The 18,326-nt window shown below is 42.7% G+C and overlaps 1 long non-coding RNA gene across 2 annotated transcripts in view; it reads right to left on the bottom strand.

Moving 5' to 3' along the window:
- The window catches only part of LOC132537024 (uncharacterized), a 263,643-nt gene that overhangs the window by 186,278 nt on the left and 59,039 nt on the right, over nucleotides 1-18,326 (bottom strand). The gene's annotated exons all lie outside the window — the stretch shown is intronic.

The raw sequence follows: 18,326 nt of genomic DNA, 5'->3' as shown, positions 1-18,326 counted from the left end.
TAAGATGCTGATGCAGATACCTAGTTTCACCATACTGCCTTTTTAATCCATGAAGACTGAACCCAATGCCATTAAGATTATAGGGAAATTCTCACAAGTCAATTTCTAGCTTAGGCATGCAATTTAATAAATATCTGATTTTTCATGTACTGTCATAAATAAGGGAGCTTAAAACAGAGGAATATGACAATTTAGCACTTTTGATGGGTATAATTATTCCTACAAACAGATAAAGTCAATTTCTAATTAATAATTGTATTTTTAATTTATTTAAGAAAAGAGGATCAGTGCATTAATCTGATTCATATCGTGTTAGAATCTAATTTAGAATCTCATGCTCACAAGTCCTGTACTCTACTACTGCACAACACCCAGCCCACAAAACAAAATTGGACTCTTTTTAAAGTTGACTAGAGTGTTTCAGGATCCCTGAGGTGGATCAAGTCAATGTACCTGTTCTCCTAGAATATGAGCCTAAGGGAACTGGGCAGTGGCACAGCAGGTTAAGCACACATGGCGCAAAGCACAAGAACCAGTGTAAGGATCCTTGGAGTCGCTTCAAAAGAGGTGAAGCAGGTCTGCAGGTGTCTATCTTTCTCTCCCCCTCTGTCTTCCGCTTCTGTCTCCATTTCACTCTGTCCTATCCAACAACAAACGGCATCAATAAGGACAACAATAAAACAAAAAGGGCAACAAAAGGGAACAAATTAATATTTATTTAAAATATAAAATAAAAAGAAGTATATGAGCCTAAAAGACCAGGAGAGAGCACCCTGTGTATCAGGGTAGTCAGTTGGCAATCCTTAGAGCTTGTGTGGTGCTAGTATTTCCTGACACCACTCCTTATTCCTCTGCACCAAAAATGCCACTGTGATTACTAAATGATTAGACTTCACATCTTCTTATTTCTACTCTATGCAATTTAGATCAGAGTTAAATTATATGCACTGAAGACTGATGAAGGAAAACTCTACTTACATGTTTAAACTATCAGGCAGAGCTGAGCAATGTTTCTAAGTAAGACCCAAGAAAAGTTATCAGTGAGCTTACAGGAATTTCTAATTCTCCTCTATTTTTCTCTATGACTGATAGGGAGCTGCTACATGCTATAAAGCAAACTGTTGGAAGCAATTGTCTTTTTTAATTTTTTAATTATTATCTTTATTTAATGGATAGAAAGCCAGAAATTGAGAGTGAAGTGTGATAGGAAGAGAGACACCTGCCATACTGCTTCACCACTCACAAAGCTTTCCCTCTGCAGGTGGAGACTGGAGTCTTGAACCTGGATCCTTCCACATCATAACATGTGCACTCAATCAGGAACACCACTACCTGGCCCCAGAATTCTTTTGTTTTTCATTAGGAAAGAACTAGAGATTATATCAGCAACGTCAAGTAAACATTTTCTATATGTCATAATGTTCCAAAATCCCCCATAAATCTTGGCAAAGCAGCATCAAGCAAATCATCTAGTCTGACGTCTATCAACTCTCTCATTACAGAAAATCTGAGGTCACAACATTGTCACAATATGACAGAACTGAAGTGTTCCACATGTGACTGTAAATGTGGTGAAAACTACAAGATGTCTAATATATATGCCACAAATTGAGCCTAAACATTTTTATTTTATTTTTAATTTATTCTTTTTATTTATTTTTTTGCTACCAGGGTTATCGCTGGGCTCCCTGCCAACACTAGGAATCCATGGCTCCTTGCAACTAATTTTTTCTGTTTTTTGTTTATTTGAGAGGACAGATTGAAATTGAAAGAGAAGGGTAGATAGAAAGGGAGAGAGAAAAATATCTTCATCGCTCATGAAACTTTCTCTATCCAGGTGAGGAGTGGGGCTCAAACCCAGATCCTTACACATGGTTATATGTGTGCTTAACCCAGTGCACCACTGCCTGTACCCTATTTTTAATTTTTTAAGCAAGTTATTTTTTCTAACCAGGATTATCGCTGGGGCTTGGTGCCTGGACTATGAACCCACCATTCCCAGATGCCATTTCTCCCCCCCCCCCCTTGTATTTTATAGGACAGGGAGAGAGCACCACTCATCTCTCACACCAGCAGTGCTGGCACAGAAACCAAGACCTCATGCACTCAAGTTCAGTGTCACAAAGGCAAGCCCATGGCCATTACCGCTGAGCCACTGCCCAGGCACAAGGACAACCCCACCAAAACCCCCTTTCAGCCCACCCCTTCACACTGCCCTGGGGACTTCAGTTGTCTCTTCTCACACCCTCCAGTTTCCTGCTCTGCAGCCTCTGCATCTGCTGCCTGCGACTCTCAAAGGCCGTTCTCGCCAAACTGCCCAAATTCACCTCAGTCCTCAACCATCCAGCTCAGTGCTCCTGCCACCAAAAAGGAACCCGCTGCCAGCAGCTTCTTTCCTCAAGGACTAAGCTTTCTGCTTTCCACAACATCTCAGTGCCCATCTGCCACATGGCCCAGCGGCTTCCTCCCCCAGCAGACTGAGGCCCTGCCTTCCTGGAGTCACTTCAGGGAAAACAGCAGTCCCCGCAGGGTTCCTCCAGCAGGTTCACTGACCTCACTGGTCTGGTTGTTCACAGGCAGGATACTAAGGAGACAGCAGTTCAAGCACATGAATTAGCACCGCCACATCTGCAAATTGGACAGAGCCAGGTGGGCTCTCCTGGGCAGGAGAAGCCTGTCTGCCTACCTGTCTGAAGCCTCTTCTCTGGGCTCAAGTCTCCCAGCACTGCGCATGCCTGGCTATGGATACACTTCTGTCCTGGGCCCTGCTGGTGTGGTCACTGCAGGCTGTGGATGGAGGGAAAGGTTGTCACCGGGTGAGGATGACCAAGAGTCAGGTGTGTGACCCACACGAAGGGCATTGGGGACTCTGCTCTGGGCCCAAGGGGCAGGCCAGGGGCGGGGACTGCAGCCCACCATCACCCTCACACGGAGAAGGGCTCAGACCCACCCAGCATCCTGCATTTTATTAAGTGAGATCTTCCTGCATAGTAGGAATAATGATATTTTAGTGCAAAGTCTCCAGGATTTTCTCTGAAGGCATTTATTTCTTTATTTTGCATTAACTGATGACTGGCTGTGCTCTCAATCTTGGAAGGAACATGCATTGTTGTTGTTGTTGTTGCCCTTATTGTTTTTATGTTTGTGTTTTTATTGTTGAATTAGGTGGGATTCCTGCAGAAAGCATATGGTTGGGTTATATTTACTAGTCTATCCTGTTATTCTGACTGTTAAAGGGTAAATATAAGCCATTGACATGTATTGATATTATGGGTTTAAGTGCCATTATTCAACACTTTTAAAAAATGTTTTGGGGAGTCGGGCTGTAGCGCAGCGGGTTAAGTGCAGGTGGCGCAAAGCACAAGGACCGGCATAAGGATCCCGGTTCGAACCCTGGGTCCCCACCTGCAGGGGAGTCGCTTCACTGGCGGTGAAGCAGGTTTGCAGGTGTCTATCTTTCTCTCCTACTCTCTGTCTTCCCCTCCTCTCTCCATTTCTCTCTGTCCTATCCAACAACGATGACAACAACAATAATAACTACAACAATAAAACAACAAGGGCAACAAAAGGGAATAAATAAATAAAATATTTTAAAAAATGTTTTTATTTATGTTTAATATTTATTCCCTTTTGTTGCCCTTGTTGTTGTTTTTTATTGTTGTAGTTATTATTGTTGTCGTCATTGTTGGATAGGACAGAGAGAAATGGAGAGAGGAGGGGAAGGCAGAGAAGAGAAGAGAAAGACACCTGCAGACCTGCTTCACCACTTGTGAAGCGACTCCTCCGCAGATGGGGAGCCGGGCTCGAACTGGGATCCTTATGCTGGTTATTGTGCTTTGTGCCACCTGCGCTTAACCTGCTGCACTACAGCCCAACTACCTATTCAACACTTTTTTGCGTGTTCTGATATTTGGCAAGTTTTTTTTTTTTTTTTTTGAGAGATGTTGCTGTTAATGTGTATTGGAGAGCTTTTACAACCTCTTTCTGGGTAGGTTTGATGATAGTTGCCTCCTTTAACTGCTGATTGCCTGAGAAGGTTTTTATCCCTCTGTCTACTCTGCATGACAGTCTAACAGGTTATACTATTCTTGGTTGAAACTCTCTTTCATTGAGAGTTCAGTAGATATCTTGCCATTCTCTTCTGGCTTTTAGAATCTGAGAGAAGTCTCCTGATAGTCTAAAGGGTTTTCCTCTGTATTTGAATTTTTGTTTTTCTCTTACAACCTTCAGGATCCTTTTTTTTTTTTTACCCTTATTTCTTCCAATTGTAACTATGATGTATCTTGGTGCCTTCAGGTCTGGGTTCATTCTGTTAGGACTCTCTGAGATTCTTGTATCTTAATGTCCTTTTTGTTATTTAGTATGGGGAAGTTTTCTTCTATTGTTTCTTCTTGGATGCTATCTTCCCCTTTCTTTCTTTCTTTCTTTCTTTCTTGCTCTGGTAGGCCAATTATGTGTGTGTTGCCTCTTTTAAGGTTGCCCAATATGTGTCTGTTGTTGTTTTCGGTGTTTCCCTTTCTCTTTTAGCTCTTTGAATTCTTTCTTATTTTTCAGTTTTCTCTAACTCATCCTTGGTCTGGCTAATTCTGTTTTCTGCTACTATTATTTTGCTTTCCCTTCCCTCAGCTTCTTTCTTCAGTTAACCCTGTTTTTTTTTTAAAAAACCTCATTCTGTTACAGTATTAGCTTGTTCTGCTAGCTGGACTTCTACCTCAGGCATTTCAGCTTTCAGTTCTCTAATTACCTTGAGATAGTTCATGTTTTCTTTCAGGGTCTCAATGATTATTCCCCTATTTCTGTATAAGTACCGCACGCTAACCCATTGCTAACCCACTGGAACTCCAATTTCCCTATTACTGATGGTATTTTCCTCAAAAGCTTTTCTCATTCATGTGTTTAATGCATCATTTAATGTTTGGAAATTTTCTTCTATTTTGGTTGCTTCTAGCTTACTTGGAATTTGTTCTGGGCTCCTGTCCTTATTTATTGTTGTAGCTGATTTATCTGTTTTTGATTTAGCCATATTGGGGGGGGTGTTTTGTGTCCTGGCTATTCAGTTACTCTATTTTGTGAGAAAAAGCCACAAAAAACCAAAGTCCTCTCACAAATGAAATCACAAACCTCAGCAAATACAACAGCAACAGAAGTATATATTAGTGCTATTCAAACAAAATCAGTTAGCCAAGCAAAATTCTTCCTCCAAAGACAAAAAAAAAGAATAGACAATCACAAAAATCAGCTATCAAGTATACATTTAAGAGAGAGTGGGAAAGAAGAGGAAAAAAAATACAGGGGCGGGCAGTAGTGCAGCGGGTTAAACACATATGGCGCAAAGCACAAGGACAGCGGAAGGATCCTGGTTAGAGCCCTTGGCTGCCTACCTGCAAGGGGAGTCACTTCACAGGTGGTGAAGCAGGTCTGCAGGTGTCTATCTTTCTTTGCCCCTCTCTGTATTCCCCTCCTCTCTCAATTTCTCTCTGTCCTATCCAACAACAAAGACAACAATAATAGTAACTACAACACCAATAAAAACAACAAGGGCAACAAAAGGGAAAAAATGGCCATGAAGACCAGTGGATTCATAGTGCAGGCACCAAACCCCAATGAGGATCCATTTAAATACATCAAACGCATCGAAAGAACTACAAAGAAAACATCTATAGTAACACAGTGGTAGTAGGAGACTTCAACACACCACTCTCACACTTAAAAGATCATCTAGGCAGAGAATGAACAAAGAAACAGAATTAATTGAAGAGATAGACAGACTAGACCTTCTGGATATTTTTAGAGTTCTTCACTCCAAAAAACTGGAATATACTTTCTTTCTGAACCCACACAGGAAATCAAGGACAGACCATATCCTTAGGACACAAAGATAGTATCAGCAAAGTCTAGAGCACTGAAATCATCCAAGCACCTTCCCAGACCACAGTGAAATTAAATTAACACTTAACAACAAACGGAAAATCAGTAAAAGTCACAAAATATGGACACTAAACAACACACTGCTTAACACATTGAGGAACTCAAGAAAGAAATTCAAAGGTTCCTAGAAACAAATGAAAATGAAGACACAATCTATCAAAATTTTAGGACACAGGGGGTCGGGCAGTAGTACAGCAGGTTAAGCTCAAGTGGCACAAAGTACAAGGACCAGCATAGGTATCCCGGTTCGGGCCCCCTGCTCCACACCTGCAGGGGAGTCGTTTCACAGGCAGTGAAGCAGGTATGCAGGTGTCTTTCTCTCCTTCTCTCTGTCTTCCCCTTCTCTCTCCATTTCTCTCTGTCCTATACAACAAATAACTAAAACAAGGGTAATAACCACAACAAGGGGGCAACAAAGGGGGGCAGATGGCCTCCAGGAGCAGTGAATTCATGGTGCACGCACTGACCCCAGCAATAACCCTGGAGGCCAAAAAATTTAGGCACTACTTTTATATTTTAAAGCACTACTTTGAGGGAAATTCATAGGCATACAAGCACACATCAGGGGACCAAAAAATAAATAAATAAAATAAGCTCCAGTAAACAACCTGACAACAAGATTTAAAGACTGAGAAAAAGGGAAACAAAGAAACACTAAAGCAACCAGAAACAGCAAAACTTAAGGCAGAAATAAGTAGTGTCAAAAATAAGAGAACCATACAAAAGATTAATGAAGCCAAATGTTGGTTCTTTGAAAAATTAAACAGCCTGACTCACAAAAAAAAAGACTCAAATAAATAGAATTGTAAATGACAGGGAAGACATCATAACAACCGCCACAGATATTCATAAATTCATTTGAAGCTAAATGACAGATTTCAGAAAAAAGCAACCAGTCTGTGGGTATGGAAGGAACAGAAGACTTCAAGATGGAGGCTTTGCATGCCTGAGGTTGAGGTTCAAAGCACTGTCCCAAACGAAGCCAGAGGTAGGCAACTCTGGTAAAAAAACAAAAGAAAACAACCTTTTAGAGATAATCTGTTGTGGGACTGTGGATTGGTAGAGCTTAGGGAAAACTCCTCCCATTGTTGGTATGCTTCTGGATTCTGCTTGTGAAGCCTTCTGTTTTTATCATCACATTGGGTTCCCTTGTGTTGCTTCCTATGTGTTCTGTTTGCACGTCCACTGTTGACTGGGCACACCCCTGCCTCCGGGATATTGGTTTGGTCTTCCCCTCCTGCCTCTGGGACATTTGGTTTAGTCTTTGCTGGTTTGCGCTTCTTCCTTCTCCCTGCCTCCATCATACGTATTTCCTTTGTTTCTGACTCTTCAGCTGGAGGAGAGAGATGCAGGACAGAATTGGGTTGTGATTAGATTAGATTAGTTTGTTGAACTGCATCCCTGCTCGTGAATAAACATTGAACTGCGTTCTCAGCTCAGCCATAAGTCTCTGGTTGTCTCTGTCTCCTGCCCACGATGCCAGCCCAGCAAAAATGACAAAATGGCGCCCGAAGAACAGGTACAAGAATCTTGGCTTCACACACATGAAGGAGACCAGATAAGTAAAGCTGCCATGGCCTGCCTTTCTACTTATGGAGAGGTTTCCAAAAGCCTTTACTCTTTCCTCATGAGACAGTTTCTCTGTCTCTGGAACATTTCGTTCTGGGCCACACTTTGGTTTCTGCCTGCCACCCCCCACCCCGCCAGAGCCTGCATGCCACTGTGGGACGCGGGACGCTGGGCGTGGGCTCCCTCTGTGCTGCTTGGTTTCTGGGAGCAGGGCTGCAACCCATCACCCGCCCTGGGTGCCTTGGCCCATGCCTTCTACACAGCTCCCTCTCCCACCCTCCTGCTATGAAGCTTGGGCAGATCCCGAACCCCGCGGTGACCACAGGCTCCCTGCCAGGACTGGACCCTCTGGCCGAGATCCCCAGCTTGGCTCTGATGGCAGAGGTGCTAGAATACACAGACTTCCATGCAGTGATCGCACCTCTGCACTTCCTAGAGGTGAAGTTGGGCAAGAGGCCACCGCTGGACAACGCACCCCCCCAAAACCAATGATGTGACTTGGCACGACCTGAAGAAAAGGATTCATAGATTCCAAAGCTCAGTCTCTACAGAAAAGCGAAATTCCAGTGGGTCACCTTCCCCATGGAGATAGACACGAAACATTTCATCCCCTGGCAGTTCTTCCCCTAGCAATCTACTTTGGACTGGCACTTCTATCGGACTGACTGGTACACAACTCTACAGCAGCTCCCTTTACGCTGCTGGGTGTCTCAAAGACTGACTGCATCCAGCTGCCTTGGGACTCTATAGGACAGACACACACCCCTCCTTGGTAGGTAATGCCCACAGAGGTAGGAAACGCCTGTTGAGGCATTTTACGCCCCCAGAGGCAAGAGAAGCCCACAGAGGTAAGAAACGCCCATTGAGGCATTTTACGCCCCTAGAGGCAAGAGAAGCCCACAGAGGCAGGAAATGCCTGTTGAGGCATGAAGCGCCCCCAGAGGCAAGAGATGCCCACAGAGGCAGGAAATGTTCTTTAGCCTGATAGGCCTTGCCCACACAGGCAAGAAACGCCCCCTCAGGCCTTCCCTTGGCATCACACTGGTTCTTGCTGCTCTCTTACTTGTTCCTCCATGTCTTGTGCCAGTTTTTTTTTTGAAAATGCCTGTACAGGTTTCTGTTCCCCCCACATTCCTGATACTATGGCCATTAGTTAAAAAGAAAAGGGGGAATTGTTGGTATGCTTCTGGATACTGCTTGTGAAGCCTTCTCTTTTTATTAACACATTGCGTTCCCTTGTGCTGCTTGCTATGTGTTCTTTTTGCATGTCCACTGTTGGCTGGGCACACCCCTGCCTCCAGGATATTGGTTTGGTCTTCCTCCCTTTTCTCTGTGACATCTGGTTTAGTCATCACTGGTGTGCGCTTCTTCCTTCTCCCTACCCCCTATCGTATGTATTTCCTTTCTTTTGCCTCTTGCTACAAACCAAATGTTTGCCTGCTTTAAATTTCACTTAAAGTTCACGATCACTTCACCATCTTTGATCACATACAAATCGGACTCCATCACCCTGCCTTGTCAGTAACATAACAGTTAAGACCCACACACTATTTCCTCATTCTGTCATCACTGTTCCTTACATCAATATTCTGCCCTTTACCTCACCATGCTGGTTTAACTACCATGTTTTTCTTAATACCTTTAGTTAATTAGCATTCTTGCCTCAAAGTAACAAATCACAATGACCTTTCAACTACCCCTATCAATTCTCATCATTCCTTAGATTCCCCCACCAAAAGGGTACTGACCTTTTGGAAACCCATCATCATTGACATATGTGAAAAATGTTCTTTCTTCCACTCTGCTATATAAACCCTGCCTTTTTCTTAATAAAGCGGATTGTTCATACCTTAATTTTCCCCTGGCGGTTCCCTCTGTTTGCGCAGTCTCTTGAGCTGGCATGGGGAAACCAGTGACTTACCTCTGGTTGCAAGGCCACCCACATGAGTGCCAGCAATATACACTATTATATATTATCAGGTATGTATTAAATATTGTCTATGTATTATATTAACTATTATAAACTGTACTTTGGGTAACTGTATGTATATTATTATGTAATTTATATTATTATTATGTAATATGTAGTACCTTGTATGTTAGGATATTATCACATTAATATAAGCTTTTAAATTGTAGTTTACACATTATAAACATACAATTATTAAGCATTTTTTACAATTTTACCTTATACACTTTCCACTGTAATATATAATACACAAAATATGTTAAAATATATTTTATAAGGAGTTGGGCAGTAGCACAGCATGTTAAGCACACTTGGTACAAAGAACAAGGACCAGCCTAAGGATCTCAGTTTGAGCCCTCGGCTCCACATCTGCAGGGGAGTAGCTTCACAGGTGATGAAGTACATCTGCATGTGTTTATCTTTCTCTTCCCATCTGTCTTCCCCTCTACTCTCTATTTCTCTTGTGTCCTATCCAACAATGACAATGTCAATAACAACAATAAGTACAACAACAATGAAAACCAACAAGGGCAACAAAATGTATATATATTAAAATAAAATATCATCTAGTATACTGCATAAGATACTATATATTGACATTGTGCTATCTCCAGTGTTTAAAATCCACATCTAGTGACTTAGTTTTGGTCTAATTCCCCTGGCTAGCTCCCAAATATTTGAAAATTATATAAATACCACTAAATTTAAACCCAAAAATCTGACCTAGGGCCCATATATATTCATATTTAGCACAGGAGCCTGTGTAACCTCTGAATCTCTGTCATTGTGAGCTCTCAGTTGATGGCTACAGCTAGGAACATTCTAGACTGCACCCATTTTAGGACCAGTCTTCCTTGACTGCCACAGTAGGTTGATCCAGTCTCCCTTCAATAAATGGGGCAGTTTCTACCATTGCTATTCTACACTGAGGGCAAGGTACTGTAGAGGCTAACAAGAGGGCTTATGACAATGTTCCTGATGAAGATGACTAGTGGTGGTAGAGAGATGGGGCCTATTAGAGGTCTAGGCCCATCATTATCTATGTGGTAATTCAAGGATTCCCTGACTAGATTCCCAGATGATGGATATTCCTGGTAGGGACCAAAAAGGCCATCATTAAAGTGTGCCAGTCTCTTGTCCCTAAACAGCGTTTGAAGTCCTTGCCTCTTTGTATTTGTTACTGGATAGAGACAGAGAAATTGAGTGAGAAGGGGGAGATAGAGAGGAAGAGAGACACCTGTAGACCTGCTTCATCACCTGTGAAGTCACTCCCTTGCAGGTGGGGAGCCGGGGGCTAAAACTTGGATCCTAACAGGTCCTTGCACTTTGTGCCATGTGCTATTAACCCACTGCACTACCACCCGACTCCCCTGAAGTCCTTACTGTATCTGACAAGATTAGATATAAAGTGGTTGAGGGAAGTGAAGTATGGGGTAGGAAAGAAGGGAATTTAGACCTAAGCAGTAAATATTTGATTAGGTACTTTATGGTGTCTTTAGGCATTTATACTAGCTTGCTGCACATATAGAATCTAAATCTAATCACAGCAGCCTATTGAGTACTTTAACTTTGAGGTATATATTTTCCCCTAACTGATGTGCACATATAACCTATCACTTAGGCCCTAGTCTATATCTAGGTTCTGTCACGTTGTTAGAGAATGTGCCCTTTGAAAAGGAACTGTAACATAATCTTAACTCACTTAAGTCAAAAACCACTTGAAATTCAAATAACATGGGAGTCGGGCGACAGCACAGAAGGTTAAGCGCAGGTAGTGTGAACCAGAAGGACTGGCATAAGGATCCTGGTTCCAGCCCCTGGTTCCCCACCTGCAGCGGAGTTGCTTCACAGGCAGTGAAGCAGGTCTCCAGTAGTGTGTCATTCTCTACCTCTCTCTGTCTTTCCCTTCTCTCCATATATATTCCATTTCTCTCCATATATATTCTGTTGGCTCTGTTCTTCTAGAGAAGCCTGACAAGTGCCATGGAGAAACAGGGCAAATACAACTTGAGCTAGGGGACTGCGGTCATTGTCAGCAGTGATGTCATACTGATAATATGTACTTTTGAATGACCTGGTAAAAATAGCATTTTTTTTTTCTGTGCTCTACTTTCCAGGAACACACAACCCTGGTCCAATTAGGAGAAAAGCATCATATGCATCCCAACATAAAGACAATACAAAATACTCAGCCAGCACTCTTCAAAGCTGTCAAGGTCCTGAGATGCAAGGGGAGGCAAGAGGTTGCTGAAAGTGAAGCAGGTTAAAGAGACAGGCCAGAGCATGCTAGAGCAGATCCTGCAAGGATCCTGCATGACAATGAAGTTTGCACCCCTGAGAAAAAAGTTAAAGCAACAATAATCACCTAAAATAATAATAATAAAAAACCCGCAACTGGGAATTCTTCAGAATCTTACTAAGCCACAGGTAGGTGAAGACACATGTGGTCAAAGAGTAGAAAAAGGGTGAAGGAGAGATTCTCAGGACATAAGAAGCTATGCTTAGTGACTGCTGGCACCATTTTAGGAATTACAAGGCAGAGTACACTGTTAGTGGCATGAAGGTAGATCTTGAGGCTTAAGCTAGGAACTCAATAACAACAGTATATTGGGCTCCCCAGAAGGATTCACCAGTATTAATGGAAAAATTAAGATGAGAACTAAAGCCCTGTGGTTGGCTCAGGCTTCCAAAAGCAGCTAGGCAAATAAATCCTGGCCCACTTCCAAATGCATACTAAATGCATACCAACAGATTCACTCCCCAAACAACTAATTGAAGTTAAAACAACAATAAAATTACATGAAAACTTACCAATTAAAACTATGTCTTTTTTTTAAAAAAGATAACTCACTTAGCCACATATTGGTTAGAGGATCAATCCAACAGAAAAATTATATGTGCCCCCAATATGGTTGCACCCAAATATACTAAAAGTGTTCTAAGTTCAGAGTAAGTGTCTCTTCAATAACTATGTTATTATCTCCAATATACAAATGAAGAAATTAACATATGAATATACTATTGTTAGTTTTTTTGCAGTTAATAAAAAACTCCTTTATTTACATGCCAACTGATGGGACAAGACCTCAAATAAATCCCTCTCTCCATTGTTACCAGTCATCTCTATCAAGAACAACAAAACCGAGCCCTTTGTGGGGCCCCCATAGGACCTTGCCCTCATCTTGGATCAACAATGGTAGAGAATGTTCCATCCTCCGAAGGGAGGATGGACAACATACTCTATGCTACACCTGAGGAAGATGGGTCGATATTTGGGCAGCTTGGCATGTTCCTACTCATGACCACAGAATGTGAGCTCAAATCTACAGGGATGCAGAAGTCACATTGGCTCCTAAACTGAATATGGGCCCCAGACCAAATCAAATCAATGGGGTTTACAGTCAACCATATTTATACCCCTTTCCCATATTAGGGAGCTACTTTCTTCCCTGATCCAACTTTCTGTTCCTTTTCCAGCCATGACATCACCTCCATAGACAATAACTTGGATCCACATGCATATTAGATTTCAGGCTCAGAGGGAAAAAAAAACACTAATATACCTATAGGCCCTTTGATATAGGCTAATATACCTATATACCTATAGGCCCTTTGATAAAAAACACTAATATACCTATAGGTCCACTAATATACCTATAGGCCCTTAACTAAAACATGCCTACTACCTTCTACAAAATGGAGGACCTCCCTCTCCTCAACACTTCATCTGCACTATTCCAGTTTTCAGGTACTGATTGTTCAACAATTTGGCTTTGTATCTTAACTCTCTTTTCGGCCACCAGGGTCCAGATGCCAGCATGATGCCAACCAGACTTCCCTGGACAGAGGACCCCACCAATGTGCCCTGGAGCTCTGCTTCTCCAGAACCACAGCACACTAGGGAAAGAGAGAGGCAGGCTGGGAGTATGGATTGACCAGTCAATGCCCATGTTCAGTGGGGAAGGAATTACAGAAGCCAGACTTTCCACCTTCTGCATCCCACAATGACCTTGGGTTCATACTCCCAGAGGGATAAAGAATAGGAAAGCTATCAGGGGAGGGGATTGGATACAGCTATCTGGTGGTGAAAATTATGTGGAGTTGTACCCCTCTTATCCATGGTTTGGTTAATGTCTCCTTTTTAAAATAAAATAAATAAATTAAATTAAAAAGGTGAAGAAATGAAAAAAAACACTTAAATAATTATTTTTTTTTATTTAAATTTTTAATTTAAGAAAGGATTAGTGAACAAAAGCATAAGGTAGGAGGGGTACAACTCCACACAATTCCCACCACCCAATCCCCATAACCCACCCTCTCCCATGATAGCCTTCCCATTCTCTAGCCCTCTGGGAGCATGGACCCAGGGTCGTTGAGGGTTGCAGAAGGTAGAGGGTCTGGCTTCTGTAATTGCTTCCCCGCTGAACATGGGCGTTGACTGGTCGGTCCATACTCCCAGTCTGCCTCTCTCTTTCCCTAGTAAGGCTCCGGCAATGATTTTTTTTTTTGCCTCGAGGTTTACTGCTGGGGCTCAGTCCCTGTAAAACAAATCCCCATTGTGAATGTGATGTGGCGAGAAAGGAATAAGAGGCCCAGAGGTAGTCTGAGCACTAACTACTGTAGGCTACTCACCGTTTTACCATGGAATTTAAACAATACATGGCATGGCCCGGCTGCCACACACTAAGTGCATACACTACAGTGCCTAAGAATACCATGGATTGAGCCACCTATCCTTCCCTGCAGGAGGAAAGCTTCACAAGTACTAAAGCAGGGCTATGGGGGTGTCTATCCCCCTCTTCTCAATTTCTTTCCATCTCTAGAAAAAAAAATTAACAAAATAAGCACTAAGTTGCAGAGTGTACCCTGCAGTTCTTAGTGCCTGGCTTCTGGTAATTTAAGTATAGGAATGGGAGAATGTGCTTCCAGAGTTTAGAACAAGCCTGTCTAAATATTACTGACTTCTAGAGAAAGCATTCTGTAACACTTTGGAGGATTGAGTTAATGGGATGACAGAAAGGCAGGAAGATAACTGAAGGGAAGGTTAGAATATCCCCAGTAGTCACAAGCAAGGTCCCATAAGTGTAAATCAATCTGAGAAGGTCCAGAAAGAGTTTTGAAGAATAGACTCTGTGGGGTGGTAGGCCTCAAAAATATTGTCATTCTATCTCTTCGAGTAAAACACAATTAAGAAACCCGTGATTTTACTATTTAGCTTTCATGGATGCAGGTCTACTGACCAGTTTAGAGAAACAAATACATGAACAGTACACTGGGTATTTCAAAAGGAGGCACTGGTGATCTGTTTATATATCCTCTGTGCAGCTCCACTGTCAGGCCAGTATCTGAAGAGAGAAAATCATGCAGGCAAAGTGCTGCAAGGAGGTGGCATGTGCCAGTACTGCTAGTGACAGAGAACCATTAGTTCTAGGAGGTTTGATTTCAGTTTGTTTAAGGACCCCTCATGGCTACCTCTACAGAATATTATTTAATTTAGTTTTTGTTTCTTTTCTTGTTTTTTTGTTGTTGTTGTTGTTGTTGTTGTTGCTGTTTTGACAAAGCACTGATCAGCCCTGGCTTGCCCTGGTATTGGGAACTAAACCTGGGGCCTCATGTATCTTGAGACTGAAAGTTTGAAGCTTTAATTCTACTTCCATCTCTCCAGCCCAACACACTCTGTATTCTTTTGAAATTACCTTCTGAATATTTCTTGAATGAATCCTGTTATAGCTGGCTTTTATACCGCGGCATCTGTTAGGATGCTTAAAATATCTAGGTTCAACCTTCATAGTGATCTGATAACAGTGCTAAACCCATCCACATTGAGGTGTAAAGATACAACTTACTATCCACAGGCACTACTATATGTATCATTTCATTAAAAAAAAATACACATACAATGCTTTCAACCAAACTTCCCTGGGCAGACAACTCCACCAATGTGTCCCTGCTCCACTAGGGAAAGAGAGAGACAGGCTGGGAGTATGAATCCACCTGTCAATGCCCATGTCCAGCAGAGAAGCAACTGCAGAAGCCAGACCTTCCACCTTCAGCACCCCATAAATATCCTGGGCCCATACTCCCAGAGGGATAAACAATAAAGAAACTACTGAACTAGGGGGTAGGATGGAGATATCTGGTGTTGGGAATTGTGTGTGGAATTGTACCCCTCTTATCCAATGGACTTGACCATCATAATTAAATAATTTTTTAAAAAGTAGAAAAATACACATAACATTGAGATTCACAGCTAGAACATCCTTCTTATCTTACACACCTTCCAATGGCCATAGGCTCCCTGAATTATAGTTCATTTAACAACCTCTGTTGTCCAGTTTTAAGCACTTACTTAAGGAGAAAGACACCCTTTGGCAAATCACCACTCATCTCTCACACAGCAGTGCTGTCCAGAAGACAAGACCTCACACATCCAAGTTCAGTGTCACAAAGGCAAGCCTGGGGCTCTTCTTGCTGAGTTACTGCCAAGGCACAAGGACAACCCCACCCTAACCCCCTTTCAGCTGACCCCTTCACACAGTCCTCAGGATGTCAGTTGTCTCTTCTCACAGCATCCAGTTTCATGCCAGCTGCCTCTGCATCTGCTGCCTGTGACTTCTGAAGGATAGTTTTTGCCCAGTTGCCCAACTCTACCTCAGTCCTCAACCATGCAGCTCAGTGTTCCTGTCGCAAAAAAGGAACCCGCTGCCAGCAGCTTCTCTCCTCAAAGACTAAGCTTTCTGCTTTTCACAACACCTCAGTCAGTGCCCATCTGCCACGCAGCTTAGCAGCTTCTTCCCCTGGCAGACTGAGGTCCTGCCTTCCTGGGGTCACCTCTGGGAAAAAACCAATCCCCGCTGGATTCCTGCAGTTTCACTGACCTTGCCAGTCACAGAAAGGAATACTTAGGAGACAGCATTTCAAGTGCATGAATGAGCACCACCACATCTGTAAACTGGACACAGCCAGGTGGGCTCTCCAGGGCAGGGAGAAGCCTGTCTGCCTGACTTGTCTGCTGCATCTTCTCTGGGCTTGCTTCTCCCCAGTGCTGAGCTGGCCTGGCTGAGGCTCCACTTCTGTCCCGAGGCCCTGCTGAACACGGTCACTTCCCTGCTGCTAGACAACTCTGTCCCCAGACAGCCTTCCACTAGATCCTAAAATGTTCAGGCATAATACCCATGGGAGGAGAGGCAGAGCCCAGCAATTCCCAGGAGGAGTGATGGCCACATACTCTGAAGCTCCAGTCGCCATTCCTTGCACAAGGAACATCTCTGAGCCAGTATCGAACCAGGACAGAACTGTCTGTGGGATCAAAAGTTGTTGGTCTGTTGGTCTCTGTGTCCAGAAGCAAGAGTGAACCACTACAGATGACCTACTATGAGATTCCGACCTCTGGCTTTGAGAAACAGGATTATGACTGGTATTTTAATTCAAAAACTAGGGTGCAGCCCTCCCAATATGTCCAGGAATTGGAAAAAAAGGGTTCAATCTCTGTGAAGGGCTTTGCCTTTATAAAGCTGGAGGCCTATAGAGGAACTGGTCTGACACCAGGACAACAAGACATGAATCCCACTTAGCTAGCTCTAGAGCCAGGTCTGCAACCTCTCTGGGGACAGTGTCATCAGACATCATTATCAGAGCTGATTATGACTCAGGAAACTCACAGGCCTTCACTCCATTTCTCTCCTTCTACCTATTATACACACACACACACACACACACACACGCCATGCATAAAAATATTAACTTTTCGGAGTCGAGTGATAGCACAGAGGGTTAAGCGCACATGGAGCAAAAGACAAGGACAGGCCTGAAAAGGGGAATGGAGCATGCTAGAGCAGATCCTGCAAGGATCCTGCATGACAATGAAGTTTGCACCCCTGAACAAAAATTTAAAGCAACAATAATAACCTAAAATCATCATAATAATAAAAAAACGCAACTGGGAATTCTTCAGAATCTTACTAAGCCACAGGTAGGTGAAGACATATGTGGTCAAAGAGTAGAAAAAGGATGAAGGAGAGATTCTCAGGACATAAGAAGCTATGCTTAGTGACTGCTGGCACCATTTTAGGAATTACAAGGCAGAGTACACTGTTAGTGGCACGAAGGTAGATCTTGAGGCTTAACTTAGGAACTCAATAACAACAGTATATTGGGCTCCCCAGAAGGATTCACCAGTATTAATGGAAAAATTAAGATGAGAACTAAAGCCCTGTGGTTGGCTCAGGCTTCCAAAAGCAGCTAGGCAAATAAATCCTGGCCCACTTCCAAATGCATACGAAATGCACAGCAAGAGATTCACTCCCCAAACAACTAATTTAAGTAAAAATAACAACAAAATTACATGAAAATTTACCAATTACAACTATGTCTTTTTTTAAAAAAAGATAACTCACTTAGCCACATATTGGTTAGAGGATCAATCCAACAGAAAGTTTATCATCCTCATTATATGTGCTCCCAATATGGTTGCACCCATATACCAAAAGTTTTCTAAGTTCAGAGTAAGTGTCTCTTCAATAACTATGTTATTATCTCCAATATACAGATGAAGAAATTAACATATGAATATATTATTGTTAGTTTTTTTGCAGTTAATAAAAAACTCCTTTATTTACATGTCAACCGATGGGGCAAGACCTCAAATAAATCCCTCTCTCCATTGTTACCAGTCATCTCTATCAGGAACACAAAATAGACCCCTTTGTGGGCCCCCTATAAGACCTTGCCCTCAACTTGGATCAACAATGGTAGAGAATGTTCCATCCTCCAAAGGGAGGATGGACAACATACTCTGTGCTACACCAGAGGAAGATGGGTTGATATTGGGGCAGCTTGGAATGTTCCCACTCATGACCAC

The sequence above is a fragment of the Erinaceus europaeus genome, chromosome 2, assembly GCF_950295315.1.
Source record: "Erinaceus europaeus chromosome 2, mEriEur2.1, whole genome shotgun sequence".
NCBI lineage: Eukaryota > Metazoa > Chordata > Mammalia > Eulipotyphla > Erinaceidae > Erinaceus > Erinaceus europaeus.
This window is presented reverse-complemented; position numbering and strand designations above follow the sequence as displayed.